Raw genomic sequence first — 11,955 nt, forward strand, 5'->3', positions numbered from 1 at the left:
CGGTCCTGGTCAGGGAGAGTTCACGTGAAACGCTGGGCATAGTACCCTACATACCGTAAGCCCATCACTTAATGCTGATTGTTACTGCAACCCCCATTTTACAGAGGGGAACAGTAAGGCACAGAGAAGCGAAGTGACTTGAATGAAATCACAGTAATGAGTCGGGGCCTTGAACCCATGTCTGCCTAAGTCAAGGTTAGCCATCACTCAATAATTCTCTAACTTGTGTGGATCTTTTAAGACGAAAGGGGCCTTAAGATAAGCAGCTGTGTGTACACATGTGTTTGTATGTATTTCCTGTGGGGAAGGAAACTGGAGGCGACTCATGAGCAGGGTAGGCAGCAGTTGCGGGATTTCTGTTCCTTTATTTTTAAGGTGACGCGCTACCTCGTTTTTTTCAAACAAGAAAGAGGGCCGGGTTCAGAACCTGCTGTTATTACCCTGCTGCCCGACTCATAGTAGCCTGAGAAACTAGCACCTGCCCAGTGGCCCCTGAAGGGCTGCGCATGAGGCCAGTCTTGGTAAGGAAAACCATCGGTTTCCCGTTTTCAATAACGCTCAGCCAAGTGCGGTGGGAAGCAAGCGTCTACTTGAACTTCTGCTTTTTCCCACCTGCATTTGCATTCCTGGTATTTTGAGTGCAAAACGCCCTCAGTAAAGCCACTCCTGTCGTGCTCTAAGGTGTCACTGGAATTGTCACCGGACTGCAGTAGAGCCAGGGCTTAGGTTCCAGTGTGTCACACACACTTGCACACACACACAGCCTCACAGCAGAAGCGTGGCCCCTGCAGAGGGCAGGGGGTGTTTTCTGACCTTGTGACCACTCCCAGTTTTTCTCCGCTGGGGGAGGAGGGTGGCAGTGGTTGGTACAAGTGTAACAGAGAATCTAACCAGGAGTTCAAATTAGATGGTGACAAGTTACTGGGGTGCTGGGTTTACCTTGAAAGTTTTTTCTAACTTTTTTGGAAATCCGTTTTGTTGAGCCACATATTATCCTGGACGATATCCGCCCCCATTTCCCCATTTTTGCTTTGAACATTGTCTCATCTGTAAGACTTCCACCCTCCCCCGCTGGAGCAGTTTCCAGGATGTTCAACACATGATGAGGCACAAAGGGGGTCCATGGTTACCTAAGTGTGGGTTCAACAAAGTCAGAGGGGGCCGTTCTTGGGACTTCTCAGGCTCTTGATTGCGCCTTGGGGCTGGAAGAGAGGGCTGCGTCTCCCAAACCGATCAGACCACAGGCCTTCACAGCGGGCCTTGTACCAGGTCTGAGTAGCACACCTGAGAATGTGCCCCACCAAGGGCCCTGGGCAGATGGTGGGCCACATTTGGGGGTGACAGGGACTTGGCCCACCAGGGTCTGTCAGCCAGCCAGCCCAACGTCACATGGGAAGCTGGCCGGCGGTCCCTGCAGTTGGTGGACTGGAAGGGAACACTAAGGCTCTCTAATTCCTGGGTCACTTTGACTCCCCATTCATGGCGAGTGAGTCTAGGTCCTGTGGTCCTGGCTGAACTTGGCTTGCAATGAGGACTCATAAAGTAAAGCCACTAAAATGTATGTTTGATGTCAAAATAGGTTTGGTGTGCAAGTCCAGGTGCTGGACCCTGGAAGTCCCAGAGCAGAACATGACTTGTGCAGCCAGCCTCCCTCAGAGGGTTGAAGGCCATTGTCTTCCCAGCCACCCTAAGTCTACGGTTTGTAGGGAGGCCTTTCTGGGTGCTTTCCCCTCTGCCCAAATGCCCTTGGGACACCTTTACTCAAGTAAGGTGGATGCCGAAGGCCCCAGCAACCTCTTTCCGGTACCCAGCCCCGCCCTCAGCCCCGTTACCCACCACAGGCCCAGCTCCTTCTCCCAGCACAGTCACCTTCCTGTCGCCACAGCTGCCTGTCCCCGAGCCACTGGGGTGCCCAGCACACCCCTCCACGTTCGAGGTCCCAAGTGCTGCTGCACTGCCCTCTCTGCTGTGTGCAGACATGGGTGGCTGTTCAGGAGACAGCGGAAGCAAAGGGTCAGGAGGGAAGGGGTGCGGGGCAGAGGGTGGCTTTTAGCTGAGGAACGGGGGCCTCTGCTTTTTACCACCAAGGGGAATGGGACCCTGGTCCCTCCTGAATGTGTGTCACGGTCTCAGGTGATGGCCCACTGGCCTGACACCATTGCTACAGGTGGAGTTGAAGACCCAGCAGAGAAATGTCTGGAAGATCCCAGAGCCCGAGCGTTGCCCAGAGATTGGGTTGGATTGGACACTGTGAATCTCGCAGCTGATCTATTCCTTGGTTGCTTTGACTGTCAGGCAACTCGGACCAGATTTCTAGCACATGGCTAGTCCATTGTTCACTTCATATTTATTAAGCGCCTTCTAAGTCCAGTGGACAGGGCCGGGAGTACAGGACGTTCTTACTCTCATCACAGGCAGTCGCACCTGGAGTGGATCCAGGTGGGGAGCTTTGGCTGCGAAGTCCCACTGGGCCGCTGTGGTACGTGGGCACCGCCACAGCGCATGCACCATTTTCGAGAAGCCTAGGGAGACGACAGGCAGCGCGGCTCCTGGCGCGACAGGGGGCATCGTGCTCTCAGTTTTGTCTCGCTGAAAGCGCAGGCTTGCGTGTGGGACACAAGTTGCTTTTATGGGAAAGTGTGTTTGAGCTGTAAGTTCTTTTAAGAGCTGTAAGGCCACTTTGGGTTTCATTGGGTGGGTAGTTATTTTTGCTTATATTTACCTATTTAGGAATAAAGGGCTGAATCAGTCCTCTTAACAAGCCAGAATTCTAACTTGAGATTATGTTTATAAATAGAACATCTAGGCTTTCCAGAACCAAAACTCTCTGAAACCAGCTTTGTTGACAAAGGGGAGGTACTGTCAACTAGTGGGTGAGCATTTTTAGGCAGCTGGAATTCTGGACTGGCAGACATGCCCCCAGGGCCACCCAAGGTTAACCCTCCTGTGCCAAGGATGCTGAAAGGACCCCTCCCCCCACTGGGGCCGGGTGCCTGCGCCCGAGGGTAGCCTCAACCCGCCCACCGCCTCTGGCCTGTCAGTCTCCTTGTCTGCACAGTGAAGGAGTGGGCTCACGGGGTCTACTAGCAGTCGGTAACATCAAAGCCACAGAAATCTGACTCATGAATGCAGAGGTAGATTTGAATCATGGCTGGCCAAGACTTCAAATTCCTAGAGGCCAAGGTCATGTTCATGACCTTTTGCTCAATACGTGTGCGTTCATCCACAAACATGATCCAGCAGTGATGGTGGCTGCCCCCGCCACTGGGCCCCGGGACGCTGTGGGGTCAGCGGGAACCAGTCCGATGGACAAGTCCTACCATCCAGTGGTGGAGGTCGGGTTGGAAGGGTGGCTGGGGAAACAAACATTAAATAATCCTGATACTTTTAGGGAATGGTACTTGCTAGGAAGACAGTGAGATAGGGCAGTGTAATCGAGCGACTGGTAGAGTGGTGTGGCCAAGTTTAGACAATGGGAGGAAACATTTATTGGGTCCCCACTGCTCTGGTCACATCCGCTGAATTTCAAAGGAGAATCAGTGGCATTTCCATTTTAGACATGAATAAAGATACGCAGGGAGACTGAAGATCCAGAGCCTCACATTATGGTGGGGACAATTGTGTACCTATAACCAAGGAATTTCAGTCCTGTGTCCCCTCCAATAAAGGACTGACCAGAGCACAGTAGGAAAAAGCTAAAGGGTTAAGGGAATGTTTACTGACAGGTTTGAGGGATGAGTGGACGTTCTCGCTGTCAGAGTCGGTCTAGGGCGGCGTGGACGTTCACAGTCTCTTCAATAGACCGCGTTATTCTTGGGACGACGGGTCCAGGGAGCCCCCAAGACTCCGCTTATGTTTGCCCACGTCCTACAGTCCTGAATAAGGAATCATTGAAGGTAAGCGGTCACTATAAATCTTCAAAATTAACTCTCGCATTTTAATCCAAATACACAATTTCAACGTGAATAGTGACGCCCTTGCAAACATTCTAAGAGCTGGCTATATTTTTCTGCAGTTTAGTTTTAAACCTGTATTTTCTTAAGCAAATCTCTTCCTCCCTGAGTCTCAGGTTCCTCAAGCATAAGATGGGGCCTGAACCAGACCAGTGAATCTGAGTAAGAATCACAACAAAATCAGCATCCCGGGTGAGCCCAGCTATCTGCAGTTTTTAAAAGCTGCCCAGGTGACTTTAGTGTGCAGCTGAGGTGAGGAAATGCGGAGGTGGGAACAGGGTCTCCCATGGGGCTCTGTAGAGGCTGATGGGGCCGGGAAGGGAGGGCAGTCTTCGGGGCTGGGCCTCCTTTCTCAGCCAGAGAGCCCTTCCGATTTTATCTGCTCTACTTACTGAGTTTCCTTAGAACATCGTGTTGGAAGAGAGGGCTCGACTGTCAAAAATTAACACTTGAAAATCACCTGGACAGAAGCCTGTTAGGAGCTCCCCGCCTGACTCCCCATCTGGGGTTCCCTGTGGTAAGGCTCCACCCCCCGCCCACCCCCACCCTCGTGATCTGGGTTGGTGGTACCATTTCTGCACTCAAAGCAGCTGCAGCCTCCCCTCCCAGGTCGGGCGCCTTTCCTGGCTAGGTGAGCTAATCCCCAAATGTGGCCGCGCAGCATTACAATGAGGGGTTTGATTGCCTCCTGTGAGTTACTGCCGAGTGCCCTGGTGAAGGGCTGAAGGTATTTGAGATCCTTTGGGATCCGACGCAAGATATTACTAAACGAGACTCCATTTAATAGGTGATAAATCTTGATATTGTAAGTTTAATGTAGTTTGATGGTTGTAAATCCGGTGAATCTACTGCAGGAATTTGCTGTGTGTTGTGTTTATGAAATATTTAGTCAGGTGTTTTTAAAGGTATGACTTTTCTCATAAGGTACTAACTTTTATGGGCTTAACAAGAAAATTTCATACTGGTGTCAGTGTGCGGCTGCTGTTTGTGGGCCTTTGAAAGGAGAAAGGAAGCCGTTTCGTAGCAGGCTTTTTCTTTTTTCTTTTTGTGTTATAGGAAAGCTCTTTGGTAATATTCACAGTGATAGCCAAATCAAGAAGTAGATTTTGGTATCTTTAAGAATGTATTTTAGAATAAGCAACTTAGTAATAAACTTATATTTGACGTTTAGGCTGTAATTATTAGGAAGAGAGGCATGCCTGGGTTGAAACATGGCCAGAGGGTGGAGGTTGGGGCACATCCCCGGGTTGGTGGCCAGGCACTCGTTACTGGCCACGTGTGTGTGTTTTGAATCTCTGTGGAACAGAGTCACGTAAGTTTGATGGCTCAAAACCACACGCACTCCCTCCCTCACCGCTTCTGTGGCTCAGGAGTCTGGGCACAGCTCCGCAGGGCCTTCTGCCCAGGGGCTCACAGGCTACCACTGAGGTCTCACCTGGGCTCCAGAGCCTTCCAAGCTCCTGTGGTTGTCGACCGAATTCATTTCCTCGAAGATGGGGAACCCCTGGCAGCCTTGCCTTTTTCAAGGCCAGCAAGACAGCCATGCTCCCACTTCAGTCTCTCTTTTCAGGGGAGGACTGTCCCCTTTTTTAAAGGGTTCACCTCATTAGGCTGGCCCCACCTAGGATAATGTCAATTTTGTTTAATTCCGGGTAACTGATTAGGGATCTTAATTACATCTGCGAAATCCTTTCCCCTTTGCCCTACTACATAACCAGGCAGTGACATCCTGTCCTAGTCCCAGGTCCTGCCCGCCCTCAAGGGGAGGGTGTTAGACAGGGCACGTACACCAAGGGGCGGGGACCTCTGGGGCCGCCATCTCCGCTGTCACACCATGGCTGTGACCTTACTACACAAGACTCTTCTCATCTTGGAGCTTTCCTTTTGCCAGCTGCCACATTGCGATGGTAGTTTTTGCCTGTCTCCGAGGGTGCTGCCAGCCTCAACGAGGGACTGTGGGGAAGCCCCGGTGCAGTGCGCTGCGTGCAAGGGACAGGCGGGAAGTCCCTGAGTGGGCGAAGACGTGGGGAGTGCGACTAATGTTGCAGGTCTCCTTTAGGCGGAAGACACCAGCTGAGCACCTGAGTGCACGTGAAAAGGAAGACGGTGCAGACCATCCTTCCCTTCTCTTCCTCTCATCCTTGGTCCAAACGGGGACCGAAATCACTCATACTGGCGTCCACTTTTCACAGCAGTTGCCTTTTCAGATCCCCACACTCTGAACAGTGGCCACGGACATGTTTTTTTGAGGGGCGGATTAGCAATGGACGCAGTGTCCTGTGCTTACCTTGACTCCGATGTCCTCCCAGCCACAGACTGAGATCAGAAAGATGCGGAACTCAGCATCTCTGTGAGCGTCAGTGAGTGGCGCTGGGGAGACACGCCCCCTCCTTCCCAGTACCCGCTCTGCCCAGCGGTCCCCCTCATCGCCTTCCATTGCACAATCCATGCAGAACCCAGCTGGGCTCGGAGAGGAAAAGGCCGTTTGTTTTTGCCGTTGCTGCAGGTCGCCCGTCGGCTATCAGCCGAGTGGTATCTGGAGCACAGATAACTGCCTTCGCCGTTGTAACCAAAGGCGCCCTCGGCACAGTCGTAATTACAAACGCAGGGAAGTGGAGGGAAAATCCATCTTATTTAAAAGTGGCTCAGTGTCAGCAAACACGCGGCGATGCCATTAGGAAAGCTTTTGTTAAGGACACATTCGACTTGAGGTTTTTAATTTGTTTGAAGTGTTTTGCTAAAACAGAATTATGTTGGAGTTTACATAAAAGTAGAGAATGACATGAAAAGTTTTAACTTAAGCAGCAAAATATAAAGGCTAATCTTATTTAAAAGTAATATGTATGTCTTGATTGAGTGCCCAGGCCCTCTCAACTGGGACTTTTTAGTGGAATCGGGTCTAAGCCGTTACACTGAGTTATACCGAGAAAGAGTTTCCTGAGCTTGTATTGCCAGACGTGAAATACTCTTGTGGCTGCATTTAATAAAGAAACGAAAGTCTTGAGTAAGGGGATATGATTTTTTATGACAGAAGGAATGCAAATAACTTTTAGTCTCATTGCCTTCACTGGGTTTTGGTTTGATTTGATGGCGTTTAATAATGACTTATAACCTGTGCTGACAATATGCAGGCCCGCACAACGTCATTTCACTCATTTATTCTGCTCGCTGTAAAAACAAAGAGATGGCAAATAAATATATGGAATGTTCATTGTTTGTCAGAGGGCCCAAGCCAAGAGTTTTCAGTGACCTTTTAAAATATGGTCCCAGGCTGGTACTAAAATGTCTGTCACTCAACACGAACATTGCATGCTTGACTCTTTAACCCACGCATCTTGTGTTTTTCTCCTTCAAGTGGGTGTATGAATTTCCAATCAGCTGCCCCGATTTAGGTTTTTGCATTGGAGGATTACTGTAAATTGCGGCCTGACAATTACAATACGCAGGGCACCGGCGAGTTATTAATGGGCTCGCCTACTGATGGCCTTTCAGCGCTGCCTGGGCCCTGCTGAGGCTCAGCCTAATTAGATCCAGGGGCAGGGGCCCCTGAGGAGGAGGCGAGTGGGGAGGGGGGGTTCCCTAAGACCCCACCCCCCGCAGAGGAAGATATCAATTGATTATGTATGGCTCCTGTCCACCATGTCGGATCTCTAATGACTTGTATTGGCTTAAGGAGCTCTGCCTGATTTGACAGCGTCAAGCTCAGCTGACAAAGACCAGCAGGTGACTTTAATTGAGGACTTCGATGGCAAGAGGTTTTATGCAAGACAGAGCAACAGTTCAACAGACACAAAAGAGGCCTGTAAAAAAAAAAAAAAAGTCTGCAGCCAGTCTCGAATGGGACTGGGACCAGGCCTGGAGTTAGCTACTTTCCTCTCGTTCAGTTTACACTTTTTTCACCCCTCCAGTGGTGGGATCGGGAAGGGAGACCCCCTTGCTTCCCCCACCCCCGCCCCTGGAAATTCTGCAGCCGTCTCTCCTCTCTTGGGTTTCAATATTTATCTTTAGGGATAAATTATGTCCAGGCATAAATTATGTTTGACACATCTCGATGCTGGGGGAAAAAATTAAATTTTTCACTGCTCTGAAAAACATTCCCCAGAACATATCACGCTCAGAGTGTGTCCTGAAAGGGCTGAGCGTGCTGTTTAGTTTTACAGAATTAAATGGATGGTCTGTCTGCCGCATCGGAAGGTGGAGGATAATGATCAGTGAGTGAATGAATGAAAAAAAAAAAAACAACGGCTGATAGGATTGCAGACCTGGAGTAGAGGAGGGGACAGGGAGGGCTGAGCTGGGTCCGGCCAGAAAGCTATTCGCTGGTGGGGTCAGTTACAAAATGCCTCAGGATCCGCCTTGGTGTTTGGCAGGGTTGGGCCAGCCGAAGGCGTTGGGTCACCCAGGAGGCTGTGCAGCCAACATTTGCTGGTGGCCTCTGATGCACGCTCCATTCCAGGGGCTCAGAGGGACTGTCCCTACCTTTTTGGACACTGCATGAGCAGTTCATCACACCCCTGTCCCACAAACTCCACACCCTGTTTAACCAAGCACCCTACACTTTGCCTCACCCAACCCCTTGCCAAGTATTTTCATGCTTCCAGCCTTTGCCTGTGCTACTCTCTCTGCTGAAGTTTCTCTTCCTCCTCCCTCCTCTCCATCTTGCAAAGTCTCGTTCACCTTTCACAGCACAGTTTGGTCACCTCTTCCAGGAAGCCTTCCAGGTCCTCCTTGACCCTCCCCCAGCTATCCTGACTCTGGAGCCCAACTCCCACCCACTGTGCTGTGTCACCTCCCACAAAGGGGTGGAGACTCGACTATCCAGCTGACCAGCCAGAGCACAAGGTGCACGTCAGGAAAGGTACCAGAGGAGTCCCAGACCTGGAGAGAAGGGAGAGATGAATTCTGGGGAAGGTGGGTAGAAGCAGAGTCAGGGGACACTTAGAAGGGAGGTAGGCCCTGATCCTGGGCAGGACTCCTGCACAATGGTGGCAGTGGGGTATTCTGGGTAGAACTTGGACTCTGGAGGTCAGTGGGCCAGTGCCAGATAGTTTAAGGGTGGGAGTGATGTCCTCAAGGACTCGGGAGACCCCAGGGTCCGTTCAGTCCAATAGCCTAGCTTGTTCCACAAGCTATGAACGGATCGGCAGATGCCCCTAAGGCCCCAAATAAGCGAATCCCTACAGTCAAGTCACCCTACATGTCGTGGCTCCCACTGTTGTGGCCTTAGCCTCCCACCTCTGATCTGCTAAACAGCCTTCTAGCCCCACCCAGCCCTCCTCTGGGAAGCCTTCCTGGATTCCAAGTCCGGGTAGAACTGTCACTTGTTTACTCGAGCGCCGGTCTATCACGTGTCGTCAGCCTCGTTCTTTGCGTTCCTGGAGCCCCACGGTGGGCTGCCTGGGGGCTGGAGTCAGATTCATCTCTGTGTCACGGGGGCAGCCTGCCTCTGTCTGCTGTTGAATGAAGGGGGAAGCCCAGGGAGGAGCTGATCCCAGAGAGCTTCCTCCATCCACCCGTTTGGGAAGTTGCTTGATTTGTTGTGTTAAAGTATACGACTTGGGACTCTGTAGTGATTAGTTGTCTCTGGGGATCTTTCTTAGGCAACCCAGAGCTGGGACTAAGGTGGTCCCATCTGGTTGCTGAGCATCTGTGGAGGCCTGGGCTCTGGGGGGGCTGGTGGCTCCTGCCAGGGCGGTGACCCTGGTCCAGGCGGGGAGGTGGCACAGAGGCAAACAGAGAGCAGTATGGCGAGAAGAAACCCGCACTCGGGCCAGGGAGGCAGGGAACGATGGAGATGGCGCCAACCTGGATCTTGTCTGAGAGGAAGGAGGTGAGGACTCCCTGTGCACGTCATTCCTGGTGCTGGGGTGGGGACCGTCTGAGCTCCTACAGTGCAAGGACCGTCCAAAGCTATCTCAGTTTCCCTCGGGGTCCAGTCCAGAGCTCGAAACAGGAGGTTTCCATTACATAGTGAATCAATATGAACGAATGAATGAATGTTGAATGTGCGGGGTGGGCCCTAAATCTACACGCCAGCCCTGAGTTTCAGCCCCAGCCCGACTTCCCCAGGGCCTCTCGCTCTCCTGAAACCAGTGCGGTGGACCCATTGTCCCCCTGGTCTTCTCCGCCAGGCTGCTGGCCCTGCTTCCCTCTTTCTCTAGAAACACCCAGCCACCCTCCCCACCTCCCTCCCCCTGCTGTAGAAATGGCTTGCCTGCCACGACCATCGCCAGGCTCTGTCCTTCCTGCTGGCCTGTCCGGACCGTTGTCGTAGCTCCCAAATGGCTGCCTGTCTTCAGTCTTCCTCCCCCGCCAGCCCTGTCCTGGGCAGCTGTCAAAATTTGGGACAAAGACTGCTCAGTTCCCGCCCAGCCTGCCTCAAACGCCTCCTCCTCCTCCCTCTTCCTCCATGCTCTGCCTGCTCTGCCTTGCTGAGCATCTCAGCGGGCCCGTCCCAGCGGTCACCTGGCCCCTGCCTTCATCTCAGCTTCCCTGCCCGTCCACCATCTTCACTGGGGCCACACATTCTAGGCTCCCTTCATTGGCCGGGTGATCGTGGACTAGCTACTTACCCGCAACCCTTCTTGATTCCTGTGTGGCTAAGATGAGTGGGTTGGTTGGAGTGAGTGGTGAGAGATGGAGGTGACACGCCACCATGGAGAGCAGCCTAGCTTGGAACCAGGCAGGGCTAGGTTCGAATCCAGACTGTGCCACTTACCAGCTGTATGAGCTTCTGGAAAAGGTGACCCTGATGGCACCATCAGGTTGTTCCAGTGCTTGGCACAGGGCCAGGCACACGTCCCCTGCCAGCGGGCCCCACCCCCAGGTGACAGGAAAACGTGCTGCTCTTGGCTGTCCCCCATTTGTTTTGAGGCCACCTAGGATGCCTTTCCCCCAAGGGCCCAGCCCCTGGGGACCATGGACCCTGGAGTGGTCCAGAATTGCAGGCCAGCCTGGGGTTGCTTGCTGGGCTGAGCTTGGCAAAGTCGGGGGCTGCACGGCTGAGCTGGTGCCCCTGTCACTGCTGAGCTGGTGCCCCTGTCACTGCTCTGGCCTCTTTCCTTTTCTGAATAGTCCTCGCTCTGCCTGGAAAAACTCGGGTCTTGGCCAGGCCGCGGGCCCACGGACTCACGAGGCCCTTGGGCAGCTGGAAATCAGCTATGGCCTTCCACTCGGGGTGGGGAGAGGAGCCGGCCCTCCACTCTGATGGGAGGCACCTATGGGAGGGTTTGTGAGTTATATCCTGGGTCCAAAGATGCGACCATGATGGATGGAGGTTTTCTGGCCGAACTCAGCTCAACAGGGCCCCGCATTTTAAAGTGCCGGGCTGCAAAGGGCAGGCCTGGAGGTGGAGTGTGGGGAAGAGGACACCGTGGGGTTGTGGGTGGGACAGGGGAGGCTGGGGACTTATGTGCTTGGGAGCTCACACGGGCAGGCTCAGCCCAGAAGGTGGCAGTGCCAGGGTGTGTCGCTGTCCCTACAGAGATCACTGGTGCCTCCCATACATGAACCAGCCACCCTAGACCCCATCTAAGGAGGTCGTCGTGACAGGCATCCAGAAAAAGAAGTGGCCTGTCACGGGCTGCAGCCCCACCTCTGGGGCCGAGCAGCTTTGGGGGGGGGGGCTGGGGACTGTGATGTAACGTTCCTCCGCCCTCATCAGGGAATACCCAAATGAGGGGCCCCCTTCCCCCTCCCTCCTCAGTCGTGCAATATGAGAGCTATGTGGGGCATTCAGAGCTCCCAAAAGAATCCTCCCTTCCCTCCCCAGACTGTATTCTAATGGGGAGAATGGGCACAGAGAGGGGAGGTGGCTCATCCTATGTTCCCGCCTACCTGGCACTAACCTGGCTGTGCACCTGAAGCAGCCACCTGCCAGGGACCCTTTTCACTTCATACCACATGCTCCTTCTTCACTTCCTCCCCCACCCCCACCACACCCTCCACGTTTTATGTTTTTTTTCTGCAGGCTATCTCTGTCTCAGTCATCCCCGCAGTAAAG

The sequence above is a fragment of the Sturnira hondurensis genome, unplaced genomic scaffold (genome assembly GCF_014824575.4).
Source record: "Sturnira hondurensis isolate 20B ecotype Veracruz unplaced genomic scaffold, ASM1482457v3 Scaffold0021143, whole genome shotgun sequence".
Taxonomy (NCBI): Eukaryota; Metazoa; Chordata; class Mammalia; order Chiroptera; family Phyllostomidae; genus Sturnira; species Sturnira hondurensis.